Source organism: Podarcis vaucheri (assembly GCF_965113315.1).
Source record: "Podarcis vaucheri genome assembly, chromosome: 6".
Lineage (NCBI taxonomy): Eukaryota > Metazoa > Chordata > Lepidosauria > Squamata > Lacertidae > Podarcis > Podarcis vaucheri.
The window spans coordinates 95169284-95189884 of NC_138764.1; positions in this window are offsets into that span (position 1 = coordinate 95169284).

Genomic DNA, 20601 nt, shown 5'->3' on the forward strand with positions numbered 1-20601 from the left:
TGGGTCTTGACCTGGCCCAACAGGGTTCTCCTGATGTTCTTACATTTAACCTCAGAAAACCTTGGGGTTTAATGTCAGTTTGGGGTGGAGGACATAATCAATGCAGAATCCTGTAACACTGTTCAACCCCACAGAATTGCATATCAACTCCTAAAACAAAAATTTTAGGTCAAACACAGCTCCCAGGGCAAATTGGGTTTTCTGGGCTCACAGAATCTTTGACGCTGGAGTTGCAACTGACATTTCACCAATGGCAGCCATATTTGGGAGGTGGGTTGTAAATTAATTATTGGTTTGGTTTGCATTTAAAGGCCAACTCACCTGAAATTTGATGCAGTTAGGGTAAGTTTGCTTTGAAATGCTAATTCACACTTTCCATAACAATTTGTAAACAAAAACAAAAAAGCAGCCATCCTTCAAAATTCACAATTCTCCAGATTTTGTGCTGGTTCCCCACGCAATTCATGTGTACAAAAATTCATATATTGAGATGAAGAGTGAATATAATTAGGCATGGTAGTAAAAAAAAAAAGCATATAAAAATGCATTATATTTAGGGGGAAATGCTTTTGGGGGAAAACACTGCATTATTTATTTATTTACTTGTTTCATAAAATGTATACGTCGCTTGATGGTAGAAAGATTGCCTCAAAGGAATTAGAAGCAATTAACACTAAAATGCTAATGAGTTTTCACAAGTACTTTTTAAAAAAGCAGTCTGATGTGGAAGTGCGGAGAACTAAACTTAAGACAAGAAGCGTAAGAAACTTAGAGGAAAAACAAAATTGACGTATTTAGCCAGTGAAGAATCTTCATCCCCACAGCAGCTTCCTGCAAGGGCACAGCTGAGATCTGCTGCCAACTCAAAGTGATCCCAGACTATTGATTGATTGATTGATTGATTGATTGAATATATATACTGCCCTACATCCAAGGATAACAGGGTGGTTTACAGTATAAAAACACAAAAATGCATAATATACATAATAACAAACAAAACAATTTTAATTACCCAAAGTTCTGGGAGAAGAGGAGTGTTTTTGCCTGATGCCTAAAGATATATAATGGCACCAGGTAGGTCTCCCTGTGGAGAACATTCCATAAGTGGGGAGTCACCACAGAAAAGGCCCATCCTCATGTTGCCACCCTCTGGACCTCTCATGGAGGGGGCACACAAAGAAGGGCCTGAAATTGTGATCACAGGGTCTGGGTTAGTTCATATGCAGAGTCGTGGCCTTTGCATAGCTGTCAACTTACAGATTTGAAAATAAGGGACCAGCAGCCTCGAAAATAAGGGATCAGCAGCCAAAATAAGGGATTTTCCGGACATGGCACTGGGATAAGGGACTGTCCCGCCAAATAAGGGACGCTTGACAGCTATGGGCCTTTGAGGTTTTTCACACCCTTAATAATCAGAGATCCCATTTCAAACTTCTAGTTCTCCCCACATGCTCATTCATGATCTTTAGAAGCATCTTCAGAGCCCTATCTTGTTCTATATACCAAATGTGGAGGTCAAGAGCTTACCGCTAAGCAAATGGAGCTGAAAAACTGAGCTCTCCCCATGCAACTTGCCATTAACAGAGACATCAAGTGATTCATATTGCAAAATTTGTTGGCAAGCGAGGGAACATCGAAGCTAACTAATAAGAAATCAAGGAGGCCATACCTCTTTAAAGACGTGTTTTGTTAAGCAAGCAAAACATAAAACCTTCATATCCTTTATGATTGATTAATGACCTTTTTTGCACAGACCCCGCTAACAGGAACAATTGAGGGAGACAAGAGCAATTAAGGAGTTTCTGTGTAGGCAGTTCACTTATCAAAATGTCTGAGACAGGCATTTTACCTGGATCATTGGCCCCTTATACCTTAACTTCTGTCAAATCAAATCCGAATGGCACCCAGGCAGGCTATTTTTGGCACATCAGCAAAATGCCACATTGAACTTTTAGTGGCAATTACAGGCATAGAATACATCAGCCTTGCAGTGATTTAAGACGAGTCTCCAACAGCATCTGCCCAGATATTAATATCTTCACATTCCCCTCCCACCTAGGGCCAGAGAGGTACTAGCACTTGAGTTATAATTAGCATTTGCCCCCAGACCCCTCAGATTCCCACCTGAAGAGGCAACGTTCATTGTAATGGCACAGAACATTATGCAGACTTTGACGTCATTCTCAAAAACAATAAATAAAGCCACCCCTTTCTGTGCTTAAAATGGGGTACGTTCTGAGGGTGCTTGAGTTTTGAGAATGTTTTGATGTTTTATGGCACTTTGTGTACTCTGTATAATCTGCCTTCGAATTCTGCTCGGGGCAGACTCTTGCCCAAACTGGAGGTTCATCTAGAACACCCAGACTAAGTTGGGCTCTGCCTCTATTGCAACACAATAAAGTACTGGGTTCCTATCTGCAGTGCTTCCCGCCCCTAAACATTTTGTGAAGCTAAAGGGAGAAGAAACTAAACATTATAAAATTTTTAGTTTCTTCTCTCTTTTTTTAAATGATATTTATTGGGAATTTAAAGCTACAGAAAAGAGAAAAGCAAAGAAAAGCAAAGAAAAAAAGAGATTAAACAATACAAATCAATACAAAGAGAATAAAAGGTACCAAACATACCATACACCAAAATCAAAAACAAGAACAAAAAAATAAATTTAAAAACAAATCCAATATTCCCATAAATTTTTAGTTTCTTCTCTAGCATGGTGAATCGTCAGCTCCGTTGCTACCCCTATGGTAGCCTCATTTCCTGTCATGTTGTTTCCTGAGTCTCAGACAGAATGAGAGTAACCCTAAACATAGAATAGAATCATAGAATCATAGAGTTGGAATAGACCACAAGGGCCATCGAGTCCAACCCACTGCCAAGCAGGAAACACCATCAGAGCACTCCTGACATATGGTTGTCAAGCCTCTGCTTAAAGACCTCCAAAGGAGACTCCACCACACTCCTTGGCAGCAAATTCCACTGTCGAACAGCTCTTACTGTCAGGAAGTTCTTCCTAATTGGTCGCTGTGATGTTCGGGCAGAAGAAAGCTTTTGAAGCTCCCGAACGATCGACCAGGAGGGAGAGAACATGCCATTTGGGCATGTGTCTCTACCAGGGTCCTACTGAAGTGTAGGCTGAACTCCTGACAGTGGACTCTCCTTCCTTTGAGATTATTAAGCAGAGGTTGGATGGCCATCTGTCATGGATGCTTTAGCTGAGATTCCTACATTACAGGGGGTTGGACTAGAGGACCCTTGAGGTCCCTTCCAACTCTACAATTCTGTGATTGGAGACTCCTCTGGGCAAACCTGTATGAAGCTGCATCTGTACGTTGAAGTGGTACAAAGCATTTACCATTTGCAATTTGAGAGAATTCGGTCAACGAGTCACATGCAGCAGGCTATACTTGCATTTGGTATAGTGTACTGGGTACACTGTAATACAGGAAGTCCCCCCGCCCTGTTCAGCTCTAGACTCTGCTCTCTCAGCCTCAAACACACCCTCCGTCTGCAACATGGGGCTAACAATAATATAGGGGTACCTTACAGTCCAATTTGTAAGGATTACTGAGATAATGTAGAACTGCACCAGAAATGTAAAGTGTTATTACTAACTGAGTGCTATAGAAAGGAAAATTACTGACTAACGTAACAATCTCAAAATGGAAACCTAGGTGAACTAAAAATAGGTGTACCTCCTTGCTCGTGTGGAGCAAAATGAATTGCCATGTAGGATGGTAAGCGTATGAAGTCGTTTACCTTCTCAGTGGGTACAGACGGAGTCCTGTTGGGCTGTGTTTACATAATTTTGGTTTTTTCCAGCGATCCTTTATATGCACATGTATTATATCTACAGAGGTAAACAGGGTTCCTTCCTTCCCCTTGTATAGCAAGATTCCGAGTGGTGGGTAAGTACTGCAACTGGGATGAATCCTTCACCCTGTTCTTTATTTTACAATGGGGTGGGATGGGTCCAGCTGGTCCAGGAGGCTGCTGTTGGGGGTCAGGGAATTCTGGAGGTATTGGAGGACAGCCCCCCATACACCTTAAACGAACTGCTGGCTGCAGAACACAAGGACACTGGTAGTTGCCTTATACCAAGTCAGACCGACCAGCTGCAGTTCTCCAAGGCTTTCAGGCAGGAGACATTCCCAGCCCTATGTGGCAATACTTTGGTTAAAGAAGAAAAGAAGAATTTCCTGGATGCCTAGATCCAGATTTCGGGCACATACTCTTTGGCAAGAGAGCCCCAGTGGAGATTTAAAATCACAAAACATGCAGCAAAGTAAAGCATGGAAATATACGCTGTTAGACCTATAATATATCTCCTTTTAAGTAACTACCTGTCAGAGAACTGCCATCGGCTCACGGGCGAGAGGGGAAAAGCTGGATGGATTACAGAGAGCCCCCAAAGATCATGGGAAGCAGCACCTCCTCAGAGGAGGAGAGTAACCACGCCTCTAGTGGAGAAGAGCTTCAGGGCTCGGAGGAGGCAAGGCAGTGCTAAGACACCTTGCCTGGGCAAAGCGGGGAGGAGAGAGGTCCTCTGTTACCCACGCCCTCCCTGCGCAGTAGGCTTCTGCGCCGAGAGGGGAGGCGCAGATTGGGCGTCAAGAAACTACTCTGCTGGGGAAGGTTTAAGGACCGCCCACTCACAGATTCTGCCAGTGAATGAGCGAGTCATGGAATGGTGGCGCTCTGCATGTTGAAGGGTTTTTGGCACCAATAACGAGGCTTTACAGGGAGGCACTTGCCTGATTGCTCTCGAGTAACCCCCCTGATATCCTTACACTACCAAAAGTTTCTCACTTCCCCTTAGCATAGAAAGAGACAATACACATTTGATAAGTTATAAATGCTCTACTTACAAACTCTTCAAAAGTCAAATTTGTGTGCTTTTCCATACAGCAGCAAGAAAAGACAGGCAGCAAAACTTAGTTTCAAAAGGGTAAGAGTGCCTAAATTATTTGTAAAAAAAAACACAAAGATGGCTTTCTAAAGCCATGCAGTCTGGGCTTGAAGCAATCGACACAGTTGGGTTCACATGATAGAAATAGAAAGGTGGAATGTGGGAGAACAAAGAGTTTGGTGGCCCTTCCTCCCAAGGCGAGGGTGTGTGACCTGGCTAAGCCTGACAGGACAGCTTACTCTATGGTCTTAACCCCTTCATACATTAATTAGAGTTAAACATGTTGGTTATATGAGGCTGAATATATCTGTAACAAATCACCTTTAGAACTTCAAGTAGATCCCAACCTACCTTGTATATCAGTCTAGTGATATTCTCTATGACCACCAGGTATTTTACCATTAATGTAAAGAGGCAGAGGGTTTAAACTGAGGTCATGAAGTCTGTGAACATATAAAACCCAAGACTGGAATCAGTTTGAAGATTTCCTATAAAAATCATCAGCAGAAGACCAGTGAATGAACATTTCAATTTGTGAAAAATGTAAGCATAATTCACAGAGTATATCAAAAGGAAATTATACATACAGGAATCTTAGGGAAGGAAAGATATAAGGGTGAAAATGTATGCAGGAGGAAGGCAGGTTACAGCGATTGCATAGAGAAATAAAATGTGAAACAGTCTGTATTGAAGTGGCCATGACATCCAAGAACTCAAGCAGGAAAGATCAAAATGCAAGATTTCTCTTTGTAAACCACTTTGAGCTTTTAGCACAACCAAGCCGTCTATAAATTTGGTTAAGTAAGTACAATTAACTACAGCTTATTAATAAGATGTCTCCATGGGACTCTACCCTGCCCCCATTGTGGGGCAGCATCCAGCTCCTGCTCATAACCAAGGTGTGCTGTGTTGCTTCCCACACTCTTGCCAACCTTCAGCTAGCAGGAGAAGGCAGGAAGGCCCCACTCCCTCCTCCACCAATTCATCCAGCTCCTGGTCACAAGATAGCAGCACCAGACTCCAGGGTGAATGAGTCAAGGGATTTTGGTTTTGAGCACATGCAATTTTCACACTTACATGCTGACTTCAAAACCAAACTACCCTCTACCCCCTCCCCTTTCTAAACCCTTTACTTGTAGCAGAAAAATCTATAGAGGGGCCCTTTTGTCTGCCGTTTGACAGCTTTCTTTTCCAGGGGCATCTCTCTCATGTCAGCAGTTTTCAGACTGATGGCCCACAAATCATTAGGGAAGTTAAGTGATTCCTATTACTGGCCCTTCCTGGTGCCAGATCTTCAAAGCGTGCCCTTGCGGAAGTACTGCTGCATCTCCTCTTCTGAAATTTGTCCTCACAAGGGGAGAATATGGCTGAACATTTCAACAAATTCTCCCCAAATCAAAATGGAAAAAAAAATCTCAGCCAACAACCCCTAGGACGCATTGGCTAAAGATGTGTATGGGTTTTGTTTGTGGGCCAAATAACAAAGGGAAGCAGGGTGAACTGGCTGTCAATAAATCACCAGCACTGGATCAGAGTATCCACAAAGCCTCATGCTGCTGTGTTTCAGCAACTGCCTGTGGCTTATAGCCCTGTTTTCCTTTGTCTCTAGGCTTTTCTAGGGCCATGGGCTTTGCAAGCAGAGCAGCTTTCCAAAATTTCCATTCAGAAAAAAATGAAGCTCACCCTATGCTTTTGAGCCCATTGCTATACAAACTTCTCAGCTCTACTTTCAACCTTTCCATAGACATTTTGGGTTGGCAAGAGCAAACTAGTACTACACAGTCATCTTTGAACTGATTAACTTTCCCCCTCTGCTGCTGATCTCGCTCGTCATTCAGGAAAAAAATCTCAAGGGGGCAATAGATTTTTCTCATTATTTGTATGTGTGTGTGTGTGTGTGTCATTGTGCAAAGGTTAGTTAGACCTTTTATGGTTCATTGCTTTCCCCATCCATCTGGAGATGGATGTATTTTTTTACGGTTTCCTAAAAAAAAAAATGGAGGTTACAATTTTCAGCCAGCCTTAGGGCAGCATTTGATATCAGCACACTCAGTTCGGTGTGAATCATTTTGTTCTTGTCAAAGAGGTTCATGCTGTCTCCTGTAAAAGCATGGGAATATCACAAGGGTCTTGCAAGAATCAAGCTGGGTCCAACTCTGGCTGATCATAGGCCACATTTTTCAAACTGTGTGTTCTTCAGAAGCTTGCCACAAGTTATGCAGTGAGAGGGAGGGAACCCATGTAAACATGGGTAAGATTCTTTAAAATACATTTTGCCCACTGCTAACAATTATATACACTCCCAGGAGCTAATCTTTTTAAACATCGGAAAGGGAAAGGGAAAGGGTCTCAGCTCAGTGGTAGAATATCTACCAGTGTGATGTAGTGGTTAAGAGCGGTAGTCTTGTAATCTGGGGAACCGGGTTCGCGTCTCTGCTCCTCCACATGCAGCTGCTGGGTGACCTTGGGCTAGTCACACTTCTCTGAAGTCTCTCAGCCCCACTCACCTCACAGAGTGTTTGTTGTGGGGGAGGAAGGGAAAAGGAGAATGTTAGCCGCTTTGAGACTCCTTAAAGGGAGCGAAAGGCGGGATATCAAATCCAAACTCTTCTTCTTCTTCTTCTTCTTCTTCTTCTTCTTCTTCTTCTTCTTCTTCTTCTACTTTGAATGCAGAAGGTGTCTGGTTCCATCCATTGTCCCCTGCCTGAAAGCCTGGAGAGCCACTGCCTGTTATTGTAGACAAGTTGAGTGAGATAGAATAACACTCTGACTTGGTATAAGGCAGCTTCCTATGTTCCGGATTTCAGCTTGGCAGCCTGATGTCCAAAACCTCCATTCCACTAAACAGACTGAAAATGCAAATTTCACTGCAAAAGTCAATATAAGAAGAATGCACTATACAGTTGCTGATGAGATGTCCAGATTATCTCTTGGTTTTGATCAAATGAGTACTTGCTCATGGTTGACAACTGAAATCAACCCACCAGCCTCTTAAACGTCTCTTAAAAAAAAAAAAGCTACCCAAAAATCATTATGTGAAAAAGTATTAAATTGCCATTATTGATTTATTATTTGGTGGAAGATACTTAATGTGCCATCTAATGAATGAATGAATAAATGAATGAATGAATGAATGAATACCTAGATTGGACTCTGAATTCTGCAGTCTACTCAGAACAAAATGGAAACCTAGTGTCAAGGAACTGACATCGGAGCCAGAGGTGGAGGGAAGGCTCCCAAGTAATGCTGGAGAGGGACCCAGCAGGGAGAGAAGCAGCTCATCAGCTGGGGAAGGAAATCAGCGCAACACCAAGGATAAAGGGGGGCAGATGGGGGAATCGGCGAGAGGGCTCCAGGACTCCTCGCCGGACACCAGCGGGGAGAGCACGGGTCCTGCGCTACTTCCGCGCAGGAAGAGTAGGAGGAGACTTGGCGTCAAACAGCTTTTATGCTGGAAAAGGTTTAAGAAACGCCCACTGACGGATTCTGCTAGCGACTGAGGCAGCCACGAAGTGAAGGGCTGTCCAGACAGAAAAGGTTTAACAAGGCAACATAGCCAGGAGTGGCGGCAACTTACGCACGAGCAACCCCTATATTCATTACACCTAGGAACTGACATTCCTTTATATAGAGTACTATTATTAGTTCAAGTGCTTTAATCCACAGTCCCACATTTCCTAAATCTACACCAGCAACAGACACAGATAAAGAAGGAATCGAGAGGATCATGAATGTGGTTTATTTCATGCAAGAAGAAACAAATTACTTGGGAATAATTGACCAGTCAGGACTATTGTTGAGTTAAGGTGCATCAATGCATTGGAGTGAATTGGACAAGTTTCTGAACAAAGCATGGAGACCAGGTTGGAGAGACAAAATGGGAAAATGGAAATGAGGAAAATAAAATGTGCAAGTACGTTGCACTCTGCCACTTCTTCTCTCCCTCCCCCCCCCCAATTTTCTTTTTTTAATGTGTGCCTGAATTTGTTGTTTGAAAGAGAAGTGAAGCAGCTGAGAGCAAAGAACGCATGTTCTTTAAGCTCTTGGGTATCAAATTAAAATTACCTATTGAGTTATGTCATCTCCTAGATTGTAAATGCTCTCTTGAAAAGACAGCTTCTGTCATCTCAGCACTGTACATTTAGTGGTCTTTGGATTTTGGCTAACTGATGGAGAAAACAGCTGGAGAAAACAGATTTCCTTTGAAGGAACTATGGTGGAAGCATTTTCTTACTCCACCCTTGATTTTTCCAAATAATCATCATCATCACCATCATTTTAGAAGCCCTGGTATGTGTTCCTCTGGTGATCTGTGTTTCTATAATGAATAGGAAAAGAAACGAATGCTCCACATTTGTTTCTCATTTGCTTCTATGAGAAACAAATAAAAATTTAGACACAGATGAGAGAAATGAATTAAATGACTTTCCTTTCATTTGCCCCATATTTTCCCCACATTGCTTAGCTAACTGATACGTCTCTGGGACATTCTGTAGGGAGGGAGAATTTGGAGAGCTCTGAAAGTGACGAGATCATGAAAATCATCCAATCTAAAGCATTAGCCCAACTTATTCAAAACGTCTTTGGGTTATTCCATTGCCTTGTTTGGCAAAAGGACAAACTGAGAACATCTGTAGGGAGGAAAGTCTTTGTGAGTATTCCTTAATGGGCAAGTAAATAAAACTCCAATTTGAAGTACAAAGCAATGGAAAGCTTAGAATATGTCATCTCCTTTTCAGTTGTTTATAAAATGAGGCACTTAGTCCAATCTGTCTGAAATGCAGGGTCTCACAAAGCTTGAAATTTTCATAGCATTCATATGGAGAAACCCCAAAATTATAAGCATCAAAAGAGTGTGTTGACTGTAAAGTTGCAGGCATCAAAAGACTAAGTCTCCATTGTAATCAGCACAGCAATGAAAATGTGAATGATAAACAGTGAATAAAACAGTAATGAAAGAGAAATGAAACAAATGAGACAATAAGGAATGGGGTTGCCAGAAGGAAAATGGAAAATGGAATGAAACAAAAAGTGTTCAAGTGCATGACAGTTTCTGTTTCTTATTTCCCAAACCTTAAATTCAGTTCTCCACATTACAGCAGCAATTGGTTATATTTTATCTTTAAGAAGTCTTCATGAAAATTCATCAGCATTTTAGTGTGAATTTCTTTTAAACTACACCTTTTCATATGCTGTTTCAAGTAATATACACATTGTTGCAATCAATTTCTCTCATTATGGTGTATTTTTGTATGCTGTTTTCATCAATGTATTCATTTTTATGTGCACTTTCCTCCCCATTTATGCATACACCCTGGTTGGTTGGAGAACTGGGATATCTGTGTTTCAGTTTGCATCTTGGTTCAAGGTGTTTAAGTAGCTCCCCATTATTGCTAGCATCCATCTGTCTCAAGAGACAATGGAGAGCATCTCTGATGGTGAGGTCAAAGCACTGCATTAGCAACACCGAAGTGACCTCCCCAGGGCACAAGCTTGGGCAATGTGTGTCAAGGTCCTGAGCTACCCAGATTACAAGTCCACCCCCCCTCCCTTCAGCCTCACTGAAGTGGTCCAAAGGAAAGCAGAGCAATACATTTGGGACCAGCTTGGCTGCCGGAGTTGCTGGAAGGAGGCATACAAGCTGCCATCTAACTGTCTTACAGACTCCACTCCAGATTTGTGTAGGGCTTACTCCCTAGCCTTTTCTTCTCCTGAAGATATCCCACAAGGCATTCCCATTAAAATGCAAACAAATGCGAATTTCTCTCCCACCCCTACTTCCCCAGCATCATCTGAATTTGGTGAAAAGGAGAAGTAGAGTTAAGTGTCATTAGCAGACTTATGATGCATCACCCTACATCCCTAGATGACCTATTTCTGTGGTTTCATATAGATGTTAGCCTAAGAGCCAAAGGCCCACCTAATCCATTATCCTGTTCTCACATGGGCCATAGAAGCTTATGGGAAACTCACAAGTTGGACCAGAGTGCAGCAGTGCTCTCCCTGCTTGCATTCTTTGTGTTGAATAGCAGGGGAAACAAACAACCAAATGGAACTCCATAACAGAGTTGTCATACAGTGAAGCAGTAGATCTGGGTAGTTGGTCAAAAAGGATACACGAGGAAGTGTGGTATTATGTGAGGAAATGTTCTATAATGATGTCCTATTACTCAGTAAAGGGACGCGGGTGGCGCTGTGGGTTAAACCACAGAGCCTAGGACGTGCCGGTCAGAAGGTTGGTTCGAATCCCTGTGACGGGGTGAGCTCCCATACTCAGTCCCTGCTTCTGCCAACCTAGCAGTTCGAAAGCACATCAAAGTGCAAGTAGATAAATAGATACCTCTCCGGCGGGAAGGCAAACAGCATTTCTGTGTGCTGCTCTGGTTTGCCAGAAGCAGCTTAGTCATGCTGGCCACATGACCCGGAGGCTGTACGCCGGCTCCGTCACCAAAAAAGCAAGATGAGTGCCGCAACCCCAGAGTCGGTCACGACTGGACCCAATGGTAGGGGGCCCCTTTACCTTTTATTACTCAGTAAGTCTATCTGCATTCTGTTCAGCATTACAGTGGTACCTCAGGTTACATACGCTTCAGGTTACATACGCTTCAGGTTACAGACTCCGCTAACCCAGAAATAGTACCTCGGGTTAAGAACTTTGCTTCAGGATGAGAACAGAAATTGTGCTCCAGCGGCATGGCAGCAGCGGGAGGCCCCGTTAGCTAAAGTGGTGCTTCAGGTTAAGAACAGTTTCAGGTTAAGAATGGACCTCCGGAACGAATCAAGTATGTAACCAGAAGTACCACTGTATCCAGATATCATGGCAAATAGTCTACAAGGCTCCCTGTCTGAAAGGTTAGTGCATTTTTACGATTGGTTGGGCAACTTGCTAGTTTGCCAAATTCTCTGGGTGATTTTTGTGTTTTCTTTCAGAAATGTGTATACAAAACTCATTATACATTCAGCTAGCTATCCATTCACTAATCAACCATCCTTTGTGAAGTTCTGTATATTGTTGATAGATTAACCCCCGGCACACAATGAAAGCAGTGTGGAGGATCAAACACCCAAGTGGTTGAATGCCGGAGAGCTAATGTGCTGAATACTGCAAACTTCAGAAGGATCATAAATTCAGAATCAGGTATTTGTAGAACCACATGAATACCTGAAGTGAATATATGAATTCAAAGTGGCCAATTTGTTTCAATTTATTTCTGGTTGATACTGTTAAGTCTGACATATGTAATGTGATTGTGCTAACCTGCAAACAAGATTTGACCTCACAGGTATAATATAGGAACAGATGGCCTTGCTAGAACTCTGGCGGCATATATTAATCTATTTTCTCTTGCTTTGCGCCTTGCCACTTCCCTCTCCTCCTACACTGCAAACCTATCTTTTCACAGTCTTTTTTTTTAAAAAAATTAAAAAATCTTAATCTCACCTTTTGTGCAATGTCTTCTTTTCAGGAAACTACGCTATCTGATTCTTGCTTAATTATACCCTGTTTATAATCTTTGTTGAATTCCTCTTTGTAGAGCACCTAAAAGGCTGTTTTCTTTTTCCATGGTTGTTGTTGTTCTTGTTACTGCTGCTGCTAACAACAACAACAACAAAAATGCTTTGTGATTCAGCTGGATGCATCCACTAACATGATGGAAAAGAAGCCATTTTTTGACAAATGTTTTCCCTGTCTGCAGATCCCCAACCCTCCAGAACAGATTTAATAAATGCTGGTTGGAGGGAGAATCAGGGAGAATTGGACCACCTCCTCCAGCAACAGCACAAGGAAGATGCCTTCAGCGCCCCTCAACATGTATAGCTGCAAATTCAGAATTTTTTTTTGATAATCCTAAAAACAAAAAAGCACATTTCACCGTGCCAAAAAGACTGGGCTCAGGGAACCTGTGTGCCTGCTCAGTCTGCTGTGTGCCTGCTAACTGTTGACCAGCTACCTAAAAGACCTTCCTGTTTCCCCTTCTTAGGGTCCTTTATCTTTAAACCAGACTTGCACTGCACAGCCATTCCAATAGAGGGTAGAAAAGTGTCCATCCCCAAAGCTATGGATTAGGTGTGGCTGTCCATGGTACTGAAAAGAGGCAGGAGCCTTAATAATCCAGTGCGTAAGATAAGAGGCATTCATGGGAAGAGGGATAAAGCACAGGGTTTAGAGGAGAACAACCTGCAGCTGCCGTATTATTAATGCAATATTACTCTCCATTACATCTTTAACATAAGATTACTATGAAGCACATTATGTCCCCCAATGGTAGGAGAAGTCTTTAATTAAGGAGATCATAGGCATCCTAATCTATTGGTTTAGTGGCCTGTAGACTAGTTCTTCTAATACCGCAGCCTCTGGCAGAGTTTCAAATGACAAATCTTTCAGCAGGGTGCACTTGTGTTCCAAATCTTATCTTATCTCAGGAGCAGGGATTGTTACAATTAGCAATTTCAGAGTTCCTTACATCTTTCAAACCGCGGAGGGGAAGAAAAAAATTAATTCGCGCACAACGTCATTTTAGAATAATAATAACACACTTTCCTAAAGTGTTTCACATTCATCACGCGGAATATGATTACATACCAGCTCTGCTGGGTGTTATTGAAAATCAAGGAATAAGCGCACCTCCTCTTTCTTCAGACAGGGCTGCTGTTTGTAGCAGGGAGAAGGGAAAGGGAAAGGGGATGAGGCGAAAGTGATTGTTGTTTTGTGGATGAATGGAAACAACAGAGCACTGTTCGTCTGCCCAGGATGTCATTATTTGACAATTGCCACCAAATGCTTCTTAAAGAGATGCTTTTTATATAATAATAATAATAATAATAATAATAATAATAATAATAATGGTATAATAATAAATTTGTATACCCTGCCCATATTGCTGGGTTGCCCCAGCCACTCTGGGTGGCTTGTTGTTGTTGTTTGTTTAAACCCATTATGTTATCTGGCCAAAGTGGCCAGTTGTTCTGCTTCACAGAGGGCAGTCCTCTCTTTGAAGGAGTGGCCTTTTAGTAGGGCTCTCTGGCCCACCTCAAGTTGAAAGAAAAAGCCAGGATTTAAAGTTGCTGATTGAGGGTTAATACCTGGGGCCACATTCACAGTGCTATGATGCTACTTTAAACAGTCACGGCTTCCCCCCAAAGAATTCTGGGAATGGTAGTTTATTAACTCCCCCATCCCCTCCACAGAGCCACAATTCTCAGGGTTTCATGAGGAGCAGGATTGATTATTGAACCATGCCATAAATGGGGGGCTCTCAGAACTTTTAACAAGCTACAGTTCCCAGGAGTCTTTGAGAGGAGCTTAAAGTGATATCACAGCACTTTAAATGTAGAGTGTGAATGTGACCCTGGACAGCAAACTGAGCAGGCACACAAACTAGGGAATCCCATGTTCAAATCCCCACACAGTCTTCATGCTCTCTGGGGAACTTTGGGGGAGTCACTGTCTCTCAACATACCATACCTGGCAGGATTATTGTAAGGATAAGAATGGAAGGGATAACCCTGCATGCAACTCTAAAATCATGGGACAAAAGGGAGGGAAATAAATACATTGATATGTGTACAAAAACTACTTTCCCTAAGAAGCCTGGGTATTCAAAAGACATATTTGTTGTTTTTTTATTTTATAATAATAATAATAATAATAATAATAATTTATTTATACCCCACCCATCTGGCTGGGTTTTCCCAGCCACTCTGGGCAGCTTCCAACAAAATATTTTTTATTATTATTAAATAAATGTTATTAGTATTTTCCACACAACAACAACACGAAAAATATCGAAAAATAACAATACACAACACACAAAAACCAACATTGAAAAACTAAAAAAGCAACAACAACTAAACAAAACAAAACAAATCCATATCTTACAAGTTAATAATAAAACACTAAAACAACAACAAACAAATGACTTTCACTAATCCCACAGCACCTCCTTTATCTCTCATTGTGTCTTCCTGTTTTCCTTATCATCTCTATCCTAACATCTAGATATAAATCCCTCTTTTTTATCCTTTCACTTCACAAGGTTATTCCAGAATAATCTGGAATAAAAGACATATTTGATAGTGTTCTTTGTTATTCCAAAAAATCCCCCATAGATCTTTTTTTTTATCCAAAGATGGTACTGATTATTTTTTTTACATGGAGCCAGCCCTGCTATACTACCCTCTTCCTAATTTTCATAAGGTGCTACTGTTCATTGCTTATTTTAATTACTTAAAAAACTGCACACACTCATACTTCGCATTTTGCTGCAATATAACTAATGAGCCCCTGACCCACGTTGCAGGGTAGCTTCTGCTGAGTCATTAATTGTATGTCTCCCAGCCTCAGATTGTTTTGGTGAATGAGAGATGGAATGAGGATGGCTGTGCTATTTTTCATCTCTCCCCCCCCCCCAGGTTTTCAGAACTGTTCTTACGCTTTCATCTTTTTCATGTGCACCATTGATTCTACACCTCACAGTCCCCAGCACCACACACAAACCCTGTATGATCTTACTCCCAGGAATCAGCAGCTCCATCTCCCAAAACGCTGCTATTTCCAGAGAAGAGGAAAATATATGCCAAATAGTCCCACTAAAGCCAGTTGTTCCAGTCGATACCTTCTCCAGACCTCATAAACTGAGCAGCAGCAACAACTACAACAACAAATTGCAGGCTTTATTTTATGAACTGAGCTATTAGAAAGAAGTTGAAAGGGAAAAATAGGGTGTATCCCCTGTCAGTATTTTCATTCTCTCCCGTTGCTAGATGTGTGATTGTTACATCACATGTCTGTGTTTACATTCCATGCATGGAAAGTGTGGGAAACAGAACCCAGTCCTATCTCTTCCATTGGATTGTACTTTTGTACTCTCTCTCTCTCTCGGAGAAGATGTGAGAGGGACACTATGATTGATTTGTCCTGTAAAAGGTAAGGGGACCCCTGACCATTAGGTCCAGTCGTGACTGACTCTGGGGTTGTGGCGCTCATCTCGCTTTACTGGCCAAGGGAGCTGGCATACAACTTCCTGGTCATGTGGCCAGCATGACTAAGCCGCTTCTGGTGAACCAGAGCAGAGCACGGAAACGTTCCCACCAGAGCAGTACCTATTTATCTGCTTGCACTTTGACGTGCTTTCGAACTGCTAGTTTGTCAGGAGCAGGGACCGAGCAACGGGAGCTCGCCCCATCACAGGGATTCGAACCACCGACCTTCTGATTGGCAAGCCCTAGGCTCTGTGGTTTAACCCACAGTGCCAGACACTTCCCTTGCTTTGTCCTGTATATATTACTTAATAAACTTAGATACCACACCTCACAACCTCAGCTTCCAGCTTTACTATGCTGTTTGAGTGTGCACATATTTTCGGATATGTGTCGCTGCTGCGCACCGGGACTGAAGAGTTATGGAATGTCCCATGCTGCGCTCCAGAGGGAAGATGCCTGGAGAGGTTTCTGAGTTCGAAGGCTTTGTGTCAACCCCCCCCCCCAGGGTTCCCATCATCCCCTTCCCTTTCATATGTATATAGTGGGGGGATTGCCCATCAGTTTTTCAGGAGAGTCCACCTTTTTTTCCTTCTTTTTCTTCAATGTTTGATGGAACAAAGAAAAAATACTCTACAAAGATAAACATCAAATATCAAGCTCTCTTTTTTAACAAAAATGTTAAAAAGCAAATAAGTGGAAGAAAACAAGAAAAAGAAAAAGATAAAAGCTTCTGATAATCTCTGTCTATCAGCTTTTTAAAAAATATATGAAAATCTTACTTCCTAATAACATTAAACTCTTCTCATAAACCAACCATCTATTTTTCAGTCTTCAAACCCTGTTGCAGCTGGATTTCCCCACAAGTTCATTTTCCTTATTGCGCAGAAAGTCCATAAGGGTTTCCACCTATTCTTCATTGAAAATGAGGTTTTTAAATAGAGTTGGATGGCTGGCTAGCTATCAGAGACGCTGTAGCAGCAGATTTCCTATATCAGCAGGACTCACTGATTCAGTGACTGACAGCAGCTCTCCAAAGCCTCAGGGACAAGTTCTTAATCAATATATATATAAACAGCCATTCAAAAACAAACAAACAACACATTAATATAGTATAATGTGGACAGTTTTTGTGGACAGACTTTGCTAGGGAGTCAGAACTGTGTGGCATACAGGGAAACACATCAGTGTGAGGAGGACCTTATTGCTTAGGCAAGGTCCCAACCCAAACAGGAAGTTCTTTAGACTACTTCCTGCCCAGGAGAGCCCAATGGGACATGTGGAACCGTCTAGAACCTGAGGAAACACTGCCAGGCAGATCTTCCAAGTTCACCACCCAGAGCTCTATAGGTCTGAAAATATCTTGGTCTAGTCCAAGCAGCTTCTGACTCCGGCACTCCTAGAGTCTTTTTTCAGCCCAAAGACTACATTCCCATGTAAGCAATGTTCTGGGCTCCACATGCAAGTGGTGGACAGGGCCAGTGACAAAACCGGGCAGAGAAATTGTTGGGCTCATACCTTTGTAGAGCAGACTACATTCCAGCCACGCTGTCAGAGGTTCCCATCCTGTCCCCCAAACACTCAGACTCTCTGTCCTCCATCCAGGGAAGCAAGAGGCATCACCACAGTTTAAGGAGACATTTCCACCAGGTGAAAGCACCCAAGAAAGATACTGAGCTGTTCTGTTGATGGGCATGGCTTGAGAAGAGCCTTGAAGATGAGAGAGAGAGAGAGAGAGAGAGAGAGAGAGAGAGAGAGAGAGAGAGTGTCACCTGAAAGGCCACATTTGGTCTGCAGGCTGGATGTTCTCCACCCCAGATGAAACAAATGACCTTTGAGCTGGTCCTATCTGCATATACCTCACAAAAAAACCTTATGGACAACTCGGCAAGGAATTTTCTGCTTAGGAACCAAGGTCCTGCAATACGAATAGTCTATGAAAATTATGAATAATTGGCAACCTTATCTGGGCAGCTTACAGGATCGCCATGCTTTGCTGAAGCGGCGAAACTGTGTCATGCTGGGAGAGTCCAAAGCAGCCTAAGCATCACTGGGAGTTTCAAGAGAAGTCAAAGGAATTTCAATAAGCTTACTGACATCTCCCAGAAGTGTTTTGCACATCTGTAAGGTGCTATCAAGTTTTGCCTAAAGCAAAATTGGAGGTGAAATCAGAGAGTCATGTGCAAGTAACACAGCTGTAGGAATTTCAAGGGATTTTTTAAAAAAGCATTTCAAGTTTTGCTTTTAAAAAAATAAGGTGTGGGTGTATTACATATTCCAAAAAAAACAAACAAACCCAACCCTCAACACTTTCAAGCATATATTTTCATAGATCCAGTTGGGGGGGGTTTGGAATAAACATGAGACACCATGACAAAATGCTCAGCCAGATAATTTATTCTGGGGGTTATAAGGTGCCAAATATTCATTTAAATTTGCCCATAACTGGTTGACCTAAAACTGTAGGTGTCCAGCTGAATCCCAAGGAAAGTACCTCAACAGCTGAATCATATATGCACCTACTCAAAAGTAAATCCCTTGAAATTCAATGGGACTTCTAGGTAAGTGTGCATAAAATTATAGCCCAAGGCTGTGAATAAGGCTTATTGAATCATATAATTGTAGAGTCAGTAGGGTTGCCATGTTTCAAAAAGTGAGATTTTTTGGCAAAGTTGAGGTTTTTTCCCCTGGATTTCCCCAGACATTTCAATGATTTCTGCCCAGACGACAGAATCCCGGCTATGTCCAGTAAATTCCAGACGTATGGCAACCCTGAGGGTCTTTTCGTTCCAGCTCCTGAAATGCAGAGCTTCTTACTTCTGAATAGACATGTTAAAATTTCTCTGCATTGTTGTTGCTGTTGTTGTTGCTGTTGTTGCTGCTGCTGCTGCTGCTGCTGCTGTTGCAGCTGCTGCTGCTGTTTCCCTCCCCCACCCTTCATGGTCCTTGTGTGAGTCACAGCAATTTAAAATACAACCTTAAACACAGTTTAAAACAAATCACAATTACTGGTCTAAATTTGATTGGCCTTAGGTGTATTTTGTTGAATGCAAATAGTTTTCACAAGAACTCGTGCCCAGTTTTACAATACTGTATACTGAAATATCTAAAAGCCCTATTCTGAACTTCAGGCTGCAGTTGTTTCAAAAACCCCAGACGATCTTCCCATGTCAAGCCTATTTGCTGTTGATGAACTTGATAGAAGCTACTGGGTATGTAATTACACAGTATGGCAGGTCCCTTTCGTCCATTCTCAGCCCCATTTTGTGCTTGAAAGAGCTCCATCTCTTTCATGCATCACTTTTTCTCTTCTTCTGACCACCATGAAAGTGGGAACTTGTCTTTGGAACAATTTTGAGGCTAATGCAGCAATTCACATCTGAATGAAATCTCTCTTCTAGTCTACAAGACCCGTGTGGGGAGAGGAGGGGGAGAGAAGGCAGTAGAAGATAAACAAAGAATAGAATGCAAGGCTGTACCTGGAAGAAAAATGATTTTCTGAGATTCCTAAATAAATTGCTCTCTAATTCACAAATAATGCAGTACATATTTAAGTTGTCATAAAGAATGATTACTGAATGCAAGACCTAGCATTTATAATAAAGGAAACACAGAGGAAAGAACTGCAGGGGAAAACTGTGCCATAAAAATACAGAACTGGTAATATTCAACTGCTTTTCCCCCATAAATCACTTGCCAATAAATGCAAAACAATGGGGACACAGCAGGGCAGTATGTGGCATTTTAAAGGGCGGGGGGAGTTTTTTAAGCACCCTAGTGTTTCATAAATTGTACTGCATTGGGGGGGGAAAGGTATGTTATCCTGTTTTACCTGTTGGGGTGGTGGAAAGGGGGGAGGTGTCTATACTTACTTTTCATTGATGAGAGTTGATCACTGATCCTGCACATGCACAGTGCAAGTTACAGATAAGGTAGCCGTGTTGGTCTGCCATAGTCAAAACAAAATTTTAAAATTCCTTCCAGTAGTACCTTTGTTGTTGTTTAGTCATTTAGTCGTGTCCGACTCTTCATGACCCCATGGACCAGAGCATGCCAGGCACTCCTGTCTTCCACTGCCTCCTGCAGTTTGGTCAAACTCATGTTAGTAGCTTCAAGAACACTGTCCAACAATCTCGTCCTCTGTCGTCCCCTTCTCCTTGTGCCCTCCATCTTTCCCAACATCAGGGTCTTTTCCAGGGAGTCTTCTCTTCTCATGAGGTGGCCAAAGTATTGGAGCCTCAGCTTCAGGATCTGTCCTTCCAGTGAGCACTCAGGGCTGATTTCCTTCAGAATGGATAGGTTTGATCTTCTTGCAGTCCATGGGACTCTCAAGAGTCTCCAGCACCATAATTCAAAAGCATCAGTTCTTCAGTGATTGGCCTTCTTTATGGTCCAGCTCTCACTTCCATACATCACTACTGGGAAAACCATAGCTTTAACTATATGAACCTTTGTCAGCAAGGTGATGTCTCTGCTTTTTAAGATGCTGTCTAGGTTTGTCATTGCTTTTCTCCCAAGAAGCAGGCGTCTTTTAATTTTGTGACTGCTGTCACCATCTGCAGGGATCATGGAACACAATGAAGTAAAATTTCTCACTGCCTCCATTTCTTCCCCTATTTGCCAGGAGGTGATGGGCCCAGTGGCCATGATCTTAGTTTTTTTTGATGTTGAGCTTCAGAACCATATTTTGCACTCTCTTCTTTCACCCTGATTAA